This window comes from Danio rerio, chromosome 9 (assembly GCF_052040795.2).
Source record: "Danio rerio strain M-AB ecotype USA chromosome 9, GRCz13ab, whole genome shotgun sequence".
NCBI classification, from domain to species: domain Eukaryota; kingdom Metazoa; phylum Chordata; class Actinopteri; order Cypriniformes; family Danionidae; genus Danio; species Danio rerio.
The window spans coordinates 28,304,923-28,323,916 of NC_141029.1; the positions used below are offsets into that span (position 1 = coordinate 28,304,923).

An 18,994-nucleotide genomic window follows, 5' to 3' on the forward strand; every position below is an offset into this window, starting at 1 on the left:
TAGATGACATGTATCCATGTTTTGAAGAACATTTTCATTACCAGTAATAGTTAAGCCAGCTGTTGTGCTCAAAGTAGGGGTCACCTGTATGATTTGTTAAACTGTATATATTGTAATGTATTCATTAGATTTCATGTTGCATAATTTTGGTAATGATTCATTGGATGTATGAATCATAGGCTTGTTCGGACATATTTACTTAGTTCCAAGAATATTGTGTCATATTCAGGTGTGAGGCCACACATTGTAAATGCCAAGGTGGTATTAGTCTTTTTTTAGATTACCCAATCAGAGCTTCCAGAACATATACTGCTGTTCAACTGAACCTCTACGTGACCCAACACCATTGTTAATACTGCTTTTTTCTAGATACAGTTTTTTTTTTCATAACAGTTTCTATCAATCTACAAAATAGACTATTGGCTGTAGAAATAAAGTTTGACCAGCCAACATACTGAGATCAATCACATAATGTTAAATGTTGTTAAATACTACTACTACTACTACTACTACTACTACTACTACTACTACTGCTGCTGCTGCTGCTACTACTACTACTACTACTACTACTGCTGCTACTACTACTACTACTACTACTAGAAATAATAATAATAATAATAATAATAATAATAATAAATGTTTCTTTATTTAAACAGGTACAGGAAAAAAACAAAACATTGAGATCGAGATCTTGTTTACAAGGGTGACCTGGCCAAGAGGTCGGCAGCACACAACTTATGAAAAAAGAAAGTAAAAAATACAATAAAACAATAGTAATAATAAAAAAAATAATAGTAATAATAATAGAAAAGGTGATAATAGTCCTCCCAAATGTCATTTACATTTGTTTATTGACCAGATAAAAAATTGACTTAAAATTAAGATTAAAAGTTGCACTTCGAATTACTGCAGAGCAGCAATATATAGATGCCATGAAAAACAAAATGTTTAGCAGTTATTTACTCAATATTATTTGTTTTATTTTTGTGTCCTTGCCTTGGAGTGTTTGCAGGAAAGTGTCTGGTGCATGTATAAAGAAAAGTGAGTTTCCTGCAGTTGGTTTATCAAACCCACTCATCACTCAGGACCCAGGAAGGTTATGTTAAGATGCATTTAACGGTCATCATAATCTTATATCCTTGAAAGTTTAGATTTAAAAAAAGTGTATAAACATTTATATGCATTTAAAAAATTATTATATCTTCTTTGCGTCAAATTACAAAATCGAATTGCAGCTTATGCAAAGTGTTTGTAATGCAGTGCCTATGGGGCGGAGAGTAAATTTAATGTTATTCTCTCCTCTGACTGCTGTCATCAGTCTCACACATTTGTTTTCTTTTTTTTCTGAAAGTCTTGATAACACCACTATGGAGTTTTTCTATTATTAATTCAACAAATAGGATTGTAAAAAAAATATTGATTGTACTCTACAATTCACTGCGCTCAAAGGGTGTTTTCACACTAGCACTTTTGGTTCCACCTGGGTTCATTTAAAGTCAAAGTATGGTACATTTAGCTAGTGCGAACATGTTTTCAGAACTTGGGTGCGCACCCATAAACCCATACCCAAGTCCGTCTACAAGAGGTGGTCTGGGGTATGGTTCACGCCAACTCTTGTCTAGTTTACTTCTGGTATGAATGCAATCGTGCCAAATATTGAAAGTGAACCACTAACTGTACAACACACTATCATTTTCATAACGTTTATTCGTGTGTGTCTGTGTGTGTGTGTGTCTGTGTGTGTGTGTATCTGTGTATCACGTACTGTACTTTGGTGACAAGTGGGACGAAGCCAGTGCAATCACAGTGATGATGTTTGCTTGTCTCCTTCAAAAACAGCTTCTGCAGACATCTCGTGATGTTCTGAATGTTTATAATATTTTTGCGGCAGATGGACGCGAGTCGCTTTCTGTTTATCCAAAACCAGAAGATTCACTAATAGCAGAATGACAACAATCTGCAGACGTCTTTTTCTATGTTGGTGCTTTGCTTTCATGACCATCACCTAGCAACAGCCATACACACAGCAGCATCTCGATGCCACAAGCATACCAGAGTTCAGAAGAAAAAAGATAGTGTGAACACAAACCAACCGAGAAGGTGGCAAGAAGGGACAATTGAACAGGCCGGGAAATTGAACCAAGTGTGAAAGCACCCTAAGTTTACTCATCTATGATGCCTTCCGCTACTGAAAAACCCATAAATTTGAAAAGGATCTATTGCACATTTATTATAAGAAAGTGTGTGGTGCATATGGAGAGGATATAGGGAAATTAAGTGCGTTTGTCTCCATATCAGACACCTATCAAGGTAACCTGATAGTGATTGTTATTATGCAGGCATCTACAGCTCTATTATAGAGGACACTTTATTATTTACACATTTGTTTTATAGTTTTCCAGGAAGTGATATTTACACTCTCTTTACCACGTGATTAAAACAGCACTTATTTACATATATTTTATGTTCAATTCAAATTTTGCGCATAAATTAATATCAATATCTTCATATAGCAACACAATTGTAGTAAATCCTCTCGAACATCAGCTTATGATCATAATGGCGGCAAGCTAAATAAGATAATTGTGGTCCAAAACAACAGCGAATCCCAGTGACTATCATTATATGTCCCAAAAATAGCATTCAAGCTCACTGTAAGTTTCCTGCAATCGGCTTTCTCACACACCGTCTGACATTCTGCTGGTCTCAGCATTTATTTGCACTTTTGTCTTTTAATCTTCTCAAAACCCCCACTGACAGGAAAAAAAACACACACACTCTCTGGGTCTTTCAAACTCCCTGCTGGCATTCATAAGTCTACATAACGCAAACACACTTCTTTCTAATTAATAAACAATTTGTCTGAGAGAAAACACTCTTATGGGAAACTATTAATCTAGAGAAATAGCTGTCAAGCACAAAAGTACTTTCAAAAGATTTTCTCACCTTCAGTACTTCAGAAGCAGAAAGCTTCGTCTCTCCACGGTGCATTCAGTGAATTCGTTATACATCATTAACCAGCCTCTTTATTCTGACTTAGCGGCGGGACAGCTGCTTATTAGAGACCATTTTGGCTTTGCAAATCTACGTGACCATGTCAGTTGCATCCGCCTTCATTTTATTAGCATAGTTTCAGGTGATGACGGTGCGCCATATGCTCCAGGTTGTAATCGAGTGATTCATTTCAAAACACAAGTTCTTCACGTCTGCTTGCTTTCCTCCTTTTCTCTTCCCGGGCCTCCCTTTTTTTCTTTTTTAAGCAATATCTGTCCTACGGGGGCGGATGCGAACGGTTATTCACAGAGCAGAACACCGTTAAATTGGTTTGTAAATAATGCAATAAGCAAGATTGCTCTCGCTGCTCCTAAAATATGATGGCGAGACGAGGGAGAGAATGAGAGATCAGAGAAGAAACTCCTTTTAGGTGTGGGCAGCACCTGTATTCATTTAAAGTTTTTTTTTTTTTTTTTTTTTGCAGAGGTAGATGGTGATTTATCTGTAATCTACTCACCCTTTAGGATTGAACGAGAGTGAGAGTTATTGAAGAACGGGTGGGAGGAATGGGCTGGTAGATGGACAGATTGAAAGGGGGAGAGTGGGAAGAGAGAGAGAGAGAGAGAGAGAGAGAGAGAGAGAGAGGGAGGACAGATGTTTATTTACGATGCTTATCCGTACATTCTTGTGCTGAGATGATGGGAACGAGTCTGAATCAGGGGTTACATCAGGCTTCACAACATGAATATCACACATAATATGATTATATAGAGTAACATGCAGAGTGTCAAACCAAATGGCATCTGCAAACAAATGAGGGAGTTTTTTTTTTCTTTTTGGTTGGTTGGTTAGTGGCTTTTCTGAGCTATTTTTCTTTTTTTTTTTAAGTGACTTAAATTTTAAGTGGAGGTGTAGTTCATAATATTTATTAATGACCTGCTGGGGGTCAAGTTTAGAAAAATAATAATAGAACATTCATTCATTCATTTTCTTTTCGGCTTAGTCCCTTTATTAATCTGAAGTTGCCACAGCAGAATGAACCGCCAACTTATCCAGCACGTTTTTACACAGCATATGCCCTTCCAGCCGCAACCCAACTATGGGAAACATCCACACACACTCATTCACACTCACACACTACGGACAATTTAGCTTACCCAATTCACCTGTATCCCATGTCTTTGGATTGTTGGGGAAACCCACACGAATGCAAGGAGAACATGCAAACTCCATACAGAAACGCCAACTGAACCAGCCGAGGCTTCAACCAGCGACCTTCTTGCTGTGAGGCAACAGCACTACCTACTGCGCCACTGCATCGCCAATAATAGAAAAGTAAATGGAAATTAATTATGAATTAATTTTGATTAATGAAACACAATGAAACATGATTAAAACAAATAATAAAACACTTTAAGATCAATAAAAAAAGAAAGGTACATAAATAAATATTTTTAAAAAAAATATGTAAATAAATAATAAATTATACAATTGTTGCCTAATAATTTTAATAGTTAGATTTACCTTTTCATGGCAACGCATAAATACCCATTGGATAGTTATTTAAATAATGAAATTAAATATGTAAATGCATGTGTAAGTAAAAACTAAAGTAAGTTGAAAAAGTAAATGTTTTACTAATCATATTTTTTCTACTATTAATATTAATAATATAATATAATTGTTTTTATTGTCATTGTTTTATATAGTAAACGTGACATTAGCTGTTAATCTGCCCTGTTGAGAGGTGTGCATGCATCTTAGTGTCCCACTAGTGATGATATACAGCCACATCGCACTGCTACTCATGTGATATTACATACAACGGCATAATTCTGTATATAAAAAAGAAAATCAAACACGGATAGTCTAAAAAAAATATTTTGTTTGAGGAACTACTTTCTTCCACCACTCGTTCATATCTGGTGACAAGCAGGTGATTTTGCTGACATTTTAAGATTATAAAGCTGAACAGCATGAAAAGCCATCAGTCTAGAGACATTTTCCAGTATTTCTCTAGCACAATCGGAATATCCTAATAATTAACCCGAAAAAAGCCAAAGCAAAACAATCACTACCAGATTACTTTTGTGTTTGCCTAAAAAAGCCTCAACAGTACATTATGTTGTCCTACGACTGCAAATCAGATTCGAGAAACAGACAGAACTGTTGTATAAATGTGTGTGTGTGTGTGTGTGTGTGTGTGTGTGTGTGTGTGTGTGTGTGTGTGTGTATATATATATATATATATATATATATATATATATATATATATATATATATATATATATATATATATATATAGTTGACATTATAATTTCACAGTAATAGTATTTTATTTTATTTTGCATAAAAGTAAAAATAAAATAAAAAATTTAGAAACACGGCACTGGATTCAGTTTTTTATCTTTGATCTAAATCATGGTTATTTGTGGCGTAGTTTGATAAATATTATTTAGCTGAGGACAACAAAACCAAATGTATGTTTAAAAACCTTTATCTAATGTTCTCCAAATCTACCCCAGACCACCTCCAAATGTGTTTTAGTGATTCAGTTTTCAGTGTACATTTTGTGAATGTGTTCACATGTTGACTCCAGATGTTTACAGGGCTTAAGAGATCTAGTTATTCCATTCCTGCCACATTTTGACAGTTCTCGACAAGGCATTTTGCATCTGAAAGGCACTGTACCTCTCCTCCCCTCTCCTCTCGCTTCGTCCTGTCCCGTCTCTGGAATGTTTTTGGAGCTCCTCTGTTTGCTCAGACAGATTCTCTAGGTTTAATCACGAGCGACTCCCTCCTCCGGTTTGACCCGAGCGGCAGGCAGTAAGTGGTAAGTTTCAGGGTCAAACAGATTAACATTTTATTAAGCGATAGCGAGGAAAGCTATTTATTTCATTTCACCCCCTCGCCCCGCTTGAACTGTTTTGGAAATGATTTGTTTATATGACGCAGCCTAGGTTTGCTGCGTTCAGCATTCTGCCGCTCGTGTCCTTGGTATCTCCTGTCGATGGGGAAAGGCCGGGTTAGGAGTGCAGTCCTCCAGGGGAAGCTCCTCCAGGTGGCCCCATCCTCACGCACACCCTCGCTGGGGCTGGTGCTTAATCAAGCCCCAGGTTTTGATCCCTGAGGACCTGACTCGTCTGCTCTACACCATCTGTACAGAAGAGTCGCTAATAAAGTGTCTGTCCTCCACTCTTCAGTGAGCTATAGTTCTCTCAGACAAGACGGATAAGGATCTCTTCTCACATAAACAACAGTGTAAACCACTTTTGTTGCCACTGAACAAAAACTCCAGATGTGTTTGCAGATGATGGAGACTAAAATGAAAAGTGTTCAAGTGATTTGAGAATGATGGCACCAGCTATGCCCTAGAAAGTGTGTTACGGCAAAAAATGTCTTCAGGTTTATTTGAAATTTAAGGGAAAGTGTCTAAAAAAAAAAACTCAATTTGTTTGGTCATTTTGTTATGCTCTGTGTTTCAAGGTGTCTGATGTTGACACCAAATTTTCTTTTGCACTCTCTCTCTCTTTTGCTTTCTCCTATTTTGCTACTTATAAAGGTATAGTACACTATAAAAATATCCATAAATTAGCATTTTTTTAGTATTTTGTGATTCATGTTTTTATTTTCCCCTGTTTATTTATGCTTTTTAATTCCGTTATGGGACCTTGATCTTTCTTCCAACAATGTTTAACTTTGAAAACTTCAAAAAAGTGACTTTTATGGACATTTCTAATAGTTTAAAGTGACATAATGTCTGGGTTGGTGTTCTATATCATGGAACAAATACCTTGTAATAACCTGCCAGTACATTTTCTATTATTTTACAGACTTATTTCTCTATATATTCATTTATTATAAATTATATTATTTCAAACTACTAAAATGTTAATAAAAGTCCCTTTGGTAAACTGTCGAGTTGCATTTTCAACATCAAAAGTCAATAGAGCAGAGATCAACATCTCATAATGCAATTCACAACCATAAACAGAAAACACTTACTGTTCTATGAAAGCTGTTAACTATTATTATTATTATTATTAATTTTATTATTATTATTATTATTAATATTATTTTACAGCGTAGTTACAGTAGGTTTAGGTGTTGGGTAGGATTATGTATGTAGATTGTGATCAGGCAGAATATGTGCTTTATGAGTACAAATTAATAGCCAATATCTTAATAGTACCTGTAGGCAGGCAATAAGGCACTAGTTAATAGTGCTTAAACTAAAGTGTTGCCAACATTATTTTGCTGAGTGTATATTTTGGATGGTATCTTTCCTGGATAAATAAATATGACAGTAAATAGCCAGTTGTAGCCAGTCCAATGAGTTTTACGTCCACTGATTAAAAATGGCTAATTCATTTAGAGACAAACTAAGTGGCTCTCATTGTAAGTGGATCATTGAGTCATTTACTCGCTCGATTCTTTCAAAGCCAGATTTGTTCTGGAAGGAAGTGCATTGTTGCTCTGACCACTTATTTTTTTTAAGACATGCAGTGTAAATAGGGAACTAAATAAGCAAATGTCCTGCATTATATTTTCAAACAAAAGACACTATTGATTCTAAAATGTAACATCTCTCTGATCTCATGGTGGGCTGCTGTAGGTAGCACAATGGCCTAACAGCAAGAAGGTTGCTGATTCGAGCCCCTGCTAGGTTGCCACTTGAACAGCGTTTACTGCTTAAAACATATGCTGCATAAGTTGGGGGTTCATTCCGCTGTGGCGACCCCTGATTAATAAATGGACTAAGCCAAAAATGAATGAATGAATTAAGAACTAATCTAATCTAATAAAATATACCCTCTATAATTGAGTTATTGTCTTAGGAAAAAATGTATTATACTCGTACTGTACTATTACTCTTATTCTTATCTTTGGTCTTTTCCACACAGAAATCAATTGCAAATTCAGAAGACAACAATAAAGCATGGAGAGTAGAGTGGCGACTATAACTGTTGATAAAACTTACTTTAAATGAATTTTTTTACATTCTATAGAAAGTCATAGTAATAATAATAATAATAATAAAAATAATTCCTTACATTTAGGGTGCTTTCACACCTGTGAATCGATTCAGTTGTTCCGAAACAGAGATTAAAATTGTTACATTGTTGCTCTTTGCTCTTGGAGCGGTTCGCTTTCACACTGCAACGTTTCTAATCGGACCAAAAGAGCTAAAACAAGTCACGTGCGGGGAAACTCTCCTTACATTGGTCAGAGTGTCAGGGTTTATTTTGCAGCGTCCAGGGTTCGTTTCAATCGAGCCGAGACCACCTCATTCAAGCGATCTCGGAGCGATTACTTTGGCGCGGAACAGAGCGCGATTGCCCTGTTCACATATGCCAATCGAACCGCGCTAACGGGGCAAACGAGATACGTTCCGAAACAAAAGTGTAGGTGTGAAAGCACCCTTATATAGCACCCAATTTTGGCACCCAAAGCCCTTTACACATAGGGGGGAATCTCCTCATCCACCACTAGTGGGCAGAATCCACTTGGATGACGCGGCGGCAGCCATATTGCGCCAGACCACACACCAGCTAATTGGTGGAGAGGAGACCTATCGGAGAACAATTTGTGGGGTAATGAAGCCAATTATGATATGTAGAGGGTTAGGAGGCCATGATGGACAGAGGCCAGTGGGCAAATTTGGCCAGGATGCCAGACTGAAACGCCTACTCTTTTTCAAAGACAATCCTGGGATTTTTAACGACCACAGAGAGTCGGGACTTCTGTTTTAACTGTTTTAACATCTGATCCGAAAGACAGAGTTAACTGAGCAGTATAGAGTCCTCTTCACTATACTGGGGCATTAGGATGCAGGTTGGGTCCCCCTTGCTAGACTCACTAACACCACTTCCGGCAGCAACCTAGCTTTTCCATGTTGTCCCTCATCCAGGTACTGACCAGGCGCAACTGCTTAGCTTCAGTGGGCAACCATATGAGACTTGCAGAGAGCTAGCTGCCAACAGCTGTAGTAAATAGTAGCTCTAGCTCTAAGTAAATAGTAGCTTTAGTATAGTAGCTCTAAGTAAATAAGACAGCATTTTAATTTTGGCAAAACTTTGTTATTTATGAATAATAAGTTATTTAATAACAAATTAATTATCTGTAGCCTACCGTTTCAACTACTGTACCTGACCCGCATTGTCTTTGTTTTACCCATAACAAATCATTAATAAATTAAGATAAGTTACAAAAAATTACCATATGTCAGTCACTTTTTCAGCGGGACTCTTTTTAGTATTTTTCACGAGAGGGATGCTGCTGGGATGGGGCGGGGCAGAGGATTGCGATGCTGGTTCAGCATCGTGATGTCTATCGGCCATGGTCTATCGACCCAACCCTAGAAGTGACTTCATAATTCAAAAGAAGTCAAATTACTGTATTTGTCCTAATCTAACAGACTACTAATACTCTATCAGTACTCTCATGAAGCTGCACAATGACTTGCAGTACATGTCACCAGATTATCCAAAGTGAATGTCACAAAGTGCATACCAATTTTTGTGTAAAACACACTTGTCCTATCTCCAGCTTAAACTTCTGCCTACTGAATTGAACTTTTGCTTACTTTTTGTTCCATGACCCTTCTGTTTCACTTACTTTCAACTGTAGCCACGTATTTAATGAAAAATCAGTAGGGGAGCACAAAATAAATGGACATATGAGCAAAGAGCGAAGGATGAGGTATTAAAAAAAGAAGAAGAATGGATAGTGGCAGCTGGCAAGTGATACGTCTAAAACCCAGGATTTAACAGTGAGTGCAAAAGAGGAATTCTATTGGACCAACCTGTGGATTGAGTGTCAGTTAATGCCATTCCTTAATGCCTGTCAACAGAGGCAGATAGAGAGAGAAATGAATGAGAAATAGCGGAGAGGTGGGTGAGGTGAGGAGATTTTGCGGTATGGCGAAATTGAAAGTGTGTGGGAGAGTGTGAGAGAGGGAGGAACGAAGGAAAGGATGGATGAGTAAAGGAGGAGTTGAGAAACAAGGGCTGTTGTTTGTCAAAGCCTTTTTTTCCAATCCCTTGTTTCTTAAAGCAGCAAAAAAAAAAAAAAAAAGCATTGACCTTCGGTGACCTTTGAACTCTAAAAAAGGGATTAGCAGGGCAAAAGCACAACTGATGCCACATCACACACATGGGAAATGAGATACTCTCATTTTTTTTTTCCTGGAGGATTGTTTTCCAGTTTGCATTATTGAGTCCGACAACATTATTTGTTTGCATGTGATTTAAGGAGGCCAATGATCAATGGACTTTTAATTAAAAGTTTATTATAATTTAAATCGATCTTAACAGTATTCAATTAAGCATTGACGTCATTAAAGCAATGCTATGTAAGTTTTAGACCATAAAATAATGTTTCTAAGGTTATATCAGTGGTAAAGATAACTTTTAACTGGAAGAATTTTGTAGTAACACTTGAAGGGGTGTTCATGACTCATGAGTATTAATGAGATGAAATGCATGCTTATGCAGGGCTTGAATTTGCAACCGTTTTGGTCGCATATATTCACCCAAAATTTTATCTATGCGACCTCAAAGTATATTTGGGAGCATTTGTGCGACTGCATAAAATTGTTGCTGTGCGACCAGTTTTCTTTGACAAATGTTCACGGCATGTGCATATTTAGGAGACATTTTGCAAAATGTACATTTTTTGCAAAATGCATATTTGTACCTTAAAAATTCCAAAAGCAGCACACCTGAAAATAGTTTAAAAGAGTTGACATGTTATCTTACTGCTGTAAACAAAGCCTGCAATGCCTGCCTCGCCTTCAAGCTCTTCTGATTGGCTCACGGCTCTTGAACTGAATGTGAATAGATTAATTAATATCAGCGGTCAATCACTCAGTCAATGCCTTTCCTTCAAATGACAGGACATGAAATGTCTGGATAGGAGAGAGTGAAAATAACACTGACAGATTTAGTTTTAGAAACCACCTAAAGTTACATATAACGGCACATCCGATCAGTGATCATGTGGTGAATGTTAGTTTACCGTTTACACTTTCCGAAGAGTGGATAAAAGACTTCCACTGGGTTAAAGTCTGCTATGAAACTTGTAGTAACAGTGCTTATAATTTTTGGTCGGTGCGACAACTTGTTGGGTAATTCTTTTAAGTTAGGAGAACCAGTGCAACCAAGCAAATAGGTTAATTTAAAGCCCTGTTATTGAGCCCTTTAAGTGGTAGTCGCTCAGTTATGCCATTTTAAATGCATATAGAACATTGTTTAAGTTTTCTTTATGACTTGACATAAACAAATGGATCACAAATTATCTTTGTAATGACAATTTGACGTTACCGAGACTAAAAATTGTCATAAATCTGTCATGAACATGAATTTATCATTGAAATGTCTGATTAAAAGATTCAGTACTCAAATATTTTACTAACAGTGTCATTAATATGTAATGACATTTTAATGACCAATTCAATTCAATTCAATTGTACCACTTTAGTTGAGGTCAAGAAAAATATTAAAGATGCTGCCATAAAAATTGATTATTTTAATGGCCTTATGACACACAATCTGGTACACACAGTCCAGTTCATCGGTTGTCGATGGACATGGTTTCCAAACAAGGTATCAGCTTACAGCAGTTCTGTCAATATACTAATGCACATGAGTAGCACTGCCCACTGGGAAGCGTGACAACAGTTGTACAACCATGGTAACATGCAATTGTGCTTATCAACCACCAGAGGGAGCCTATTGGGGAAGTTGCATAGTGTTGCTTTAGAAATTAACTCTGCAAAAACTCTGCATTGTTATGAAAAGTAACAAAACAATATGTGGTAGATTTACTGGCTTAATGTTGTTTATTTTAGATATATATCGGACTATAACGTTGTTAATAATTTAAATTTTCCTTAAGCTTAGTTCCTTTATTCATCAGGGCTCGTCACAGAGGAATGAACTGTCAACTTATCTAACATATGTTTTACACAGTGGATGCCCTTCTATCTGCAACCCAGTACTGGGGAACACCCTTATACTCTCACATTTATATTCATACACTATATCCAATTTAATTGATTCAGTTCACTTATAACGCATGTATTTGGACTGTGAAGGAAACCGGAATACGTCGACACAAGTAGAACATGCAAACTCCACACAGAAATGCCAACTGACCCATGCAGGATTTGAACAGCGACCTTCTTGCTGTGAGGTAACAGTGCTAACCACTAAGCCACAGTGCTGCCACATTGTTCATATGTTTTGTCCTTTATCTTTGCAAAAAATATTAAGCTGCATTTTCATTTTAAATTGTAGTACCGTCAAATATTTCGAAGTAAAAACTGTGGATCTCTAACCACAGGACACAGTGGTGAAATCATGTGATATTTGGCAGCTCCATTAATTATTGCATGCAGAATTTACTCTTATGGCCTGGAAAGTAAATGTTGTCAGGGCTCAAAAAAAAAAATGGCTAGTTTTGTCCCCGCTCTCCCCTTGTCTTTTATTTACAGCTTGCTTGGTTTTGAATGTAATTTGCACATTCTGCCATGCAGATGATAATGTACCTCTAAAGTTGACACATCTTTTACGATTAATCAGTAAATTGATCATTAGTTTAAATAATTTGTGGACACTGACATCCTTTTGTGTGTTCACACAGGCTCATACAGACCTGTCCATCAGCTCACTGGATATTGTTTATTTGATTCTTGGAGAGGAAACTCAGATACTTTGTCCTGACCAAATAAACAAAAGGAAACTCTCAGACAGCCTCTTACATAAAGGAGAAATTGTGTTCGCCTTTTTGAGAGGTACTTTAATGGCAAAAACATCAGCTATGGAGACACACACGCACACACACACACACTGTCTTTGTGTGGTGGAGATCACTTTTACACGCAGCCACACCTCTCATACCACAGGCTTACTGACCAGAAACACCAGCCTCCTCCATCCACACACTTGATCTTTTTATGACCTCCACAACCCAGACTGAAACATAAAAGTCTACAGTTCTGCTTTAAAACTCTGTGGATGTCTGAGACAGAATCCAAACGAGAATGGAACAATGTGTCTGATTTGGAAAATTCTACTAAATGTAGGCAGAAATTGCATTATTCTGTTTTCAGTAAAAGGCAGAACAATTTTGCAACATATTAAAACTATTAATACAGGGTATCCACGGCGTCTTAAAAGTCTTAAAATGTCTGAAATCTTAAACGCTAAGTTTTAGGCCTTATTAAAATATTGTGTTGTATGTCTTTACATCTATTTTAACAGGTCCTAATTTTCTTTTGTTCATGTATAGCTACCCAATGTGGCCATCAACACCCATACAATCACCAACATCTCAATAAAACTTTAAACTTTTTATTTAAAAATAGCATTAAATTACTGCAGTAACTTACGTTTAATGTGGTGAAACCTGTAGAAACCCTGTAATAATCTAATGACATTAGGTGCATTATATTATATTATATTATATTATATTATATTATATTATATTATATTATATTATATTATATTATATTATATTATATTATATTATATTATATCATATATCATATCATGTTATATTATATTAAACATTTGTTTAACTTTAAATGACTTGCTACTTATTTACCAAACTACTTATTTAAAGTAATTTAAAGTTGAAAAGTTGAAAACACAATTCTGCTGTTGTTTTTGGTACAAATTAATTGTTTTATGCTGAATTCACGTTAACTTGTGTTGAAACAACATGAAGTAATTGTGTATAGGCCAACAGTTTTTACCAGTGTTAGAATGTTAAAAAGGCTGGGTTTTACACAATCGATTTGTGTTGGCACAACATTAAGACAAGGCAAGATTATTTATATAGCACATTGATACACAATAGAAATTCAAAGTGCTTTAGATAAACTTATAAAAGAGAAACATATAAGGAAATAAAAACAAAGTATAAAAATGGCTCAAAACAGATTCAAATGTGTTAAATATGTTTTAAAACAGTCAGCAAAGTATGTGGCTCTTTGACCAAAAATACTTGGCTCTCCAGCTATCCAGCTACTTGGATATACTTGGATCTCCCTTCAATAATATTTTACAGTTTAAAAAAATATAACATCACTAGAAATCAGTTTTCTATTGAAAATACAATTATAATTCCCTCTTTATTGTAATTTTTTACAGCAGAGCTCGCAAATTTGCTTGCAAATTCAAGCATTCATGAGTGGTGATGGCAAAAAGAAAAAAAATCTGAGGAACATTGAAAGTTTTAAAACAAGTGGGCAGAAACCCACTTTATTGAAAGCTCTGGTGCTCTGCTCTGCTCTGTTTTGCAAAAAACACATTTCCTCTTGTAAAAAATCAAATGATAAGAGACATTTTGAAACTCACCATGCAGTTTTTGCGGCACCAGCTAAGCGAAAGTCAAAAGGAGGCGTGAGGAGCTCCAACATAAACTGCAAACAGGACATAATTAAGGAATTAAGTTAACCTATTAATTTTATTTACAAATGAAAGTGTATTGAGCAGAAAACATTGAACCAGTTGTCTGCCCCAAAAAAACTCAAGAATTTTGTTTAAGCTCATTTTAAATAAGTCGTTTGAACAAACAGCTAACTTCATTTTTTGAGTTTACATTATAATTTTATAAATTATAAATTTTTTAAATTGTAATCGTTTCATGCTTGCTTCTGTTTTAAACCATTTACTCGTGAATATTATATTATATTATATTATATTATATTATATTATATTATATTATATTATATTATATTATATTATATTATATTATATTATATTGAGGGGGTGGTTCATTTGTTTTATTGTATTCCCATTAACATCACAATGTGATTATTCTATTTGATGATAATACTGCCTACAGAGCAGCTGCCTGGATTTTGGAACAGTGCGAATGTGTTTGCATTCAGGCATTTTGCAAGAGAGAAAAACTCTTCCCCCTTCTCTCCCGATAATCCCCTCGGCCATCCCATAACTCCACTGCTCTGCCAGAGGCCATGGTGTGGCGTCAGTCATGGTCGGGTCAGTGTGGTCTAAGCCAGCTGAAATTGACTCTGTCTCTCAAATCTGTAAACACATTTTACCGAAGTCATCTACACACCCTGAGGAACTGACTGAAGCCTGTTTACACACACTAACACTCTAGCACCACACACACACACTAACACTCTCAAATCTGGCTTGGTTACACAAGAAATGTGAGTGGGCAGTAAGGAAAAATTGGAACTGATTGAAACATTATCTGTGTGTTTAGTCTGTGTATTGGGCGTTCAGGCTTTTCCAGGCCAGAGAACCAAATACAGCAGTTAACGGTGTTAAAATATTTAATGTAGTTAACACACTCGCTCCATCCCCAGACCTGCAAAAGTCATCTTGCATTTGAGACACTCAAATGATCCTTCAAAAAAATGACATTTACTGTTTGTTTCAACTACACACAGTATATAAAATAAGATGTACAATACAGTTCTTGAGGTGTTTTTTAGACTTAATTGTTTTATATTCAATCCACAAATAAGTTAATTTAATTTCTTCACGTTTTTCCAACACAGATCAGTTGTGTGGAACCCAGCATTTTTAGAGTCTATGCACCTGAAATTCAGCATATTACCACCAAAAAATGTGTTCTTACATAAATCTTCGAACGCCAGCGAAACATTCTGCACACTCAAATGCACTTATGGTAACACCCAAAAGGCAGTAAGATGCTAACCATTGCACAAAATGGACATGCAAAAGGAAGGTAGAAGTTACGTGGCTGTAGGGGGCTGTTTCGGGATAAATGAATCTTCAGTTCATTAGATAAAGAAGAAAGAAAATAACAAAGACGACAGCAGCAATAAGTTTCAACAAGGATGCAAACAGGGCTGTAACCATCCTCAACAAGACCATCATAAGGATGGAGTCTCCTTTAGCTTTGAGGATCAGTGACTGCAGTTGTTTCTATAATACTTTCTATAATACACACATTCTAAAATACTGCACTTATTTTTAAAACAACTTTAATAGTTAAGTATAAAAAATAAAGTGGACTACTTTGCTGATTTCAACAATTGCGGGTTATTTTTGAAACGCAACTCCCGCAATTAATGAGCAGTGTTTTGTATGTTACTTTAAAATGTAATCGATTACAAATTACAGACTACTAATTGATAATTGTACTAACTAAAAACATAGCATATACATAACAAAATAAACTGCAGCTCTTTCAGTAATATAATATTCACTAAAAACATTAGAATGGGTTGGTCACAGCAGCTTGAAATATTCAAAAGACTTAAAGAGTTCACCCAAAACTTTTCCAAAAGCATTTGTCTTTTTTTCTTTTTTTAACATTAAAGAAGATATTTAGAAGAAAACTGGATGCCTGTAATCATTGACATTCATAGTATGAAAAAGCAATGCAGTGTTTGGGTGTATTGTGTTTGTCTGAGGTAATTAGTCTACTTAAATGTGTATATACTTTACAAAAGCGTAAAGCTGATCGATCAATTCTTGTGATGTGACTCGTGGTATTCAACTTTTCTAAAAATTATATTTGTAACGTAAGTAACGCAATTACATTGACTTAGTAACTATAATCCAATTACACAAATTTTAAATGTAATTCATTACATTACTGCATTCCTCAAAAAATTAATTAAAATACAATAACACATCACTGTGGAACACGTTACACCCAACTCTGTTAATGAGGGACCACTGTACTAAAAACAAATCAATTACAGTACAGCACCTTTTTTAAAAAGTTGCGAAGTTCAAATGTAAAGGACTACATTCTCAGAAAGTGCGCTAATTTGGATAAACCAACTGTCTATAAAAACTGTAAATAATTAGCATTTCCTGCCCTTACTTTTTGTTTCAGCTGGAAATACGTCAACACAGGTCAGGTCAAACCATTTCATGGGTTTATGAAATGTTAAAAGGTGAGTTTAACAGCTTGCCGAGTCTCATATGTGGCAGAGCTTCTTTCAAAATGTGTTATTTGACCCAAGAGTCAGAGTTTCATTTCAGCCAAAACCCATGGCACAAAGGAAGAGCATCAGCTTTTTCTGCCTCATCCCTTGAAAGCGGGCCACTCTGAAACTATCAGAGTGAGTTTCTAGCCGACAGTAAACAAGCACAAATAAAGGGCTGAGATTGAGTCTTGAGAGGGCTTTTTGTTATCTGTAGTGTTGTGGAGCGGCGCTGGCAGTCCTCCTGGCAGACCACTTTCCTTTTCTTATTTTTCATAGTGTTTTTGGAGGGGGTTGGAGAGGTAGAGCCTATAGTCCATACTCTAGATGCCATATTTGTGTGTGTATGTGTGTTTGTGTATTTCTGTAGTCATCCAAAGTTCTGTCTCTTTCCTCTTATTGTGTTATTGCAGGGCCGCTGACGCAGAACCAGCTTTATTTATTTTCTTTGGCGGATTGAGTTGAAAGGGGCGTAACCGAGACTGATCTCAGGTCAGTCCCAAATCACCATTTCCATCTTGACTACAAACGTGACATTTCACAATGTGGGATGTAGGAAAATCAGCGTGAGGAGGTAATAACCGTCAAACGGACATGATGAGAATAAATCCAGAGTGGCTGAAGGTAACTGCGCACGTAGGATGATGGCTTCTTTTTTATTATTTATTTATTTTTTTCCTGTAGAAAAGCGTGTCGCTGTCATTATGAAGAAAAAAAGAAGTCATAAACACTAAATGTAATTGTGAGAATTGGATATGAGCTCTCAGCGAAGCTCATTTGTCTGGTGCTGCGTTACGATGGCCTGATATTCGGTTGGGTTATTTAGGAAGATCAAGAGCAAACGAAAGCATTTCTTCCTTTTATCACATGGAGAGGCTTTTAGTAGCTCGCCCGCATTTCCGTTCGCCTTCTCTCTCTCTCTCGCTCTTTCCATTTCTCCCTGACTCTCCATGCCCCCGCTTCCCTCTCTCCCACGGTAGCGTTCACCCGGGTAATCATGGGTAATCTTCACCGTCCCTGCCCTTTTTATCTCCTGTCATTTTCTCTGATAGTGACTTTTCCTCCTCCCTTTCAACCTCCTGCATGCAGGCCTGATAGAAAAGAAATGATGAAGAAATGAAATGAAATAGGATTGCCAAACAAACTCCAGGCCGGTGTCACATTGTATGCCTTGATGCGTTTGATTTCCATGCGTTGTGAATTTCTCAAAGCAACCCATTTGGACTTGATGATGGCTTATGTACTTATGCATTATGGTTTGCATACTTGGCAATATGGCTGATGACGGATGAATGGATGACGGATGGAATGATGGGTTGTTAAACTAAGGAGACCTTTATGCATTCGGTCCCAGACCAAGATTTGGCCTAAATTGCCCTGTGAAAATATCCCTTCTGCGTATCTTCAGAAGCATCTGAATGGAAATTACGATTATGATGAGAACGCCTGCTTACCCACACAGTCCGTTGGGCCAGGAATGTTATTTCCCCTCAAATATAGACACCGGTATTTAACCCTCCTACACTTAGCAGTGTTGCTTGTAATTACGCTGCTAGTCAGTGAGAGGTTGTCCATTTCCTGAGCCCCACTGATTGAGGAATAGACAGATGGATACATGTGGCCGCTGCTAGACCTTTATTACCATTAGCTTCCAGCGGGAGGAAGGAAGTTTTAAGTGAAATGACAGGCACCACCAACCTGCGCGCGTGTGTGTTCGGCACATTGGAAGTTTAAGTAAAGCTAGTCTTTGTGGAAATAAGAAGTTCTGTAAACTTTATATTGAAAAGGGACAGCTCAAATTGACACAGCTTCTAGATCTATTTGCTTAGCATGATAGAATACTTAAGTGAGAGGAAAGAAAGGATAAGAGTCTTTATTGTGTGTTATCACATTTGTACACACTTCTCAATTTGAGGAGGTGCGATATATTTCTTTTTTTCTTTCTTTCCAAGGAAAGCATCATCACTGAATTAAATGAATATTTCATAAGACAGTCTTCCGGTACTTATTAAAGCCTGCGTATACCTCAGAAATAAATAATGAATGAAAAGAAGT

The 18,994-nt window shown here is 36.6% G+C and overlaps 1 protein-coding gene and 2 long non-coding RNA genes across 17 annotated transcripts in view; 2 read left to right on the top strand and 1 right to left on the bottom strand.

Moving 5' to 3' along the window:
• The window catches only part of im:7136088, a 30,486-nt gene extending 27,251 nt beyond the window's left edge, over positions 1-3,235 (bottom strand). Inside the window, exon 1 of the long non-coding RNA XR_015499637.1 lies at positions 2,947-3,235. This is a non-coding gene — a long non-coding RNA (im:7136088). The remainder of the gene's footprint in view (positions 1-2,946) is intronic.
• Positions 1-18,994, top strand: part of LOC141376138 (uncharacterized) — a 1,062,333-nt gene that overhangs the window by 337,240 nt on the left and 706,099 nt on the right. For 3 of the 15 annotated variants that reach the window (XR_015499511.1, XR_015499516.1, XR_015499521.1), the window contains 2 exons: positions 12,640-12,790; positions 17,353-18,979. The exons of 7 other annotated variants lie outside the window; for them this stretch is intronic. The gene's annotated coding sequence lies outside the window, so the exon portion shown is untranslated. Of the gene's footprint in view, positions 1-12,639; positions 12,791-17,352; positions 18,980-18,994 lie in introns of those variants that run through there. 5 more of the 15 variants (XR_015499506.1, XR_015499514.1, XR_015499518.1 and 2 more) reach the window with 3 other exon arrangements.
• Positions 1-18,994, top strand: part of LOC147842379 (uncharacterized) — a 463,094-nt gene that overhangs the window by 297,875 nt on the left and 146,225 nt on the right. The window lies entirely within an intron of this gene.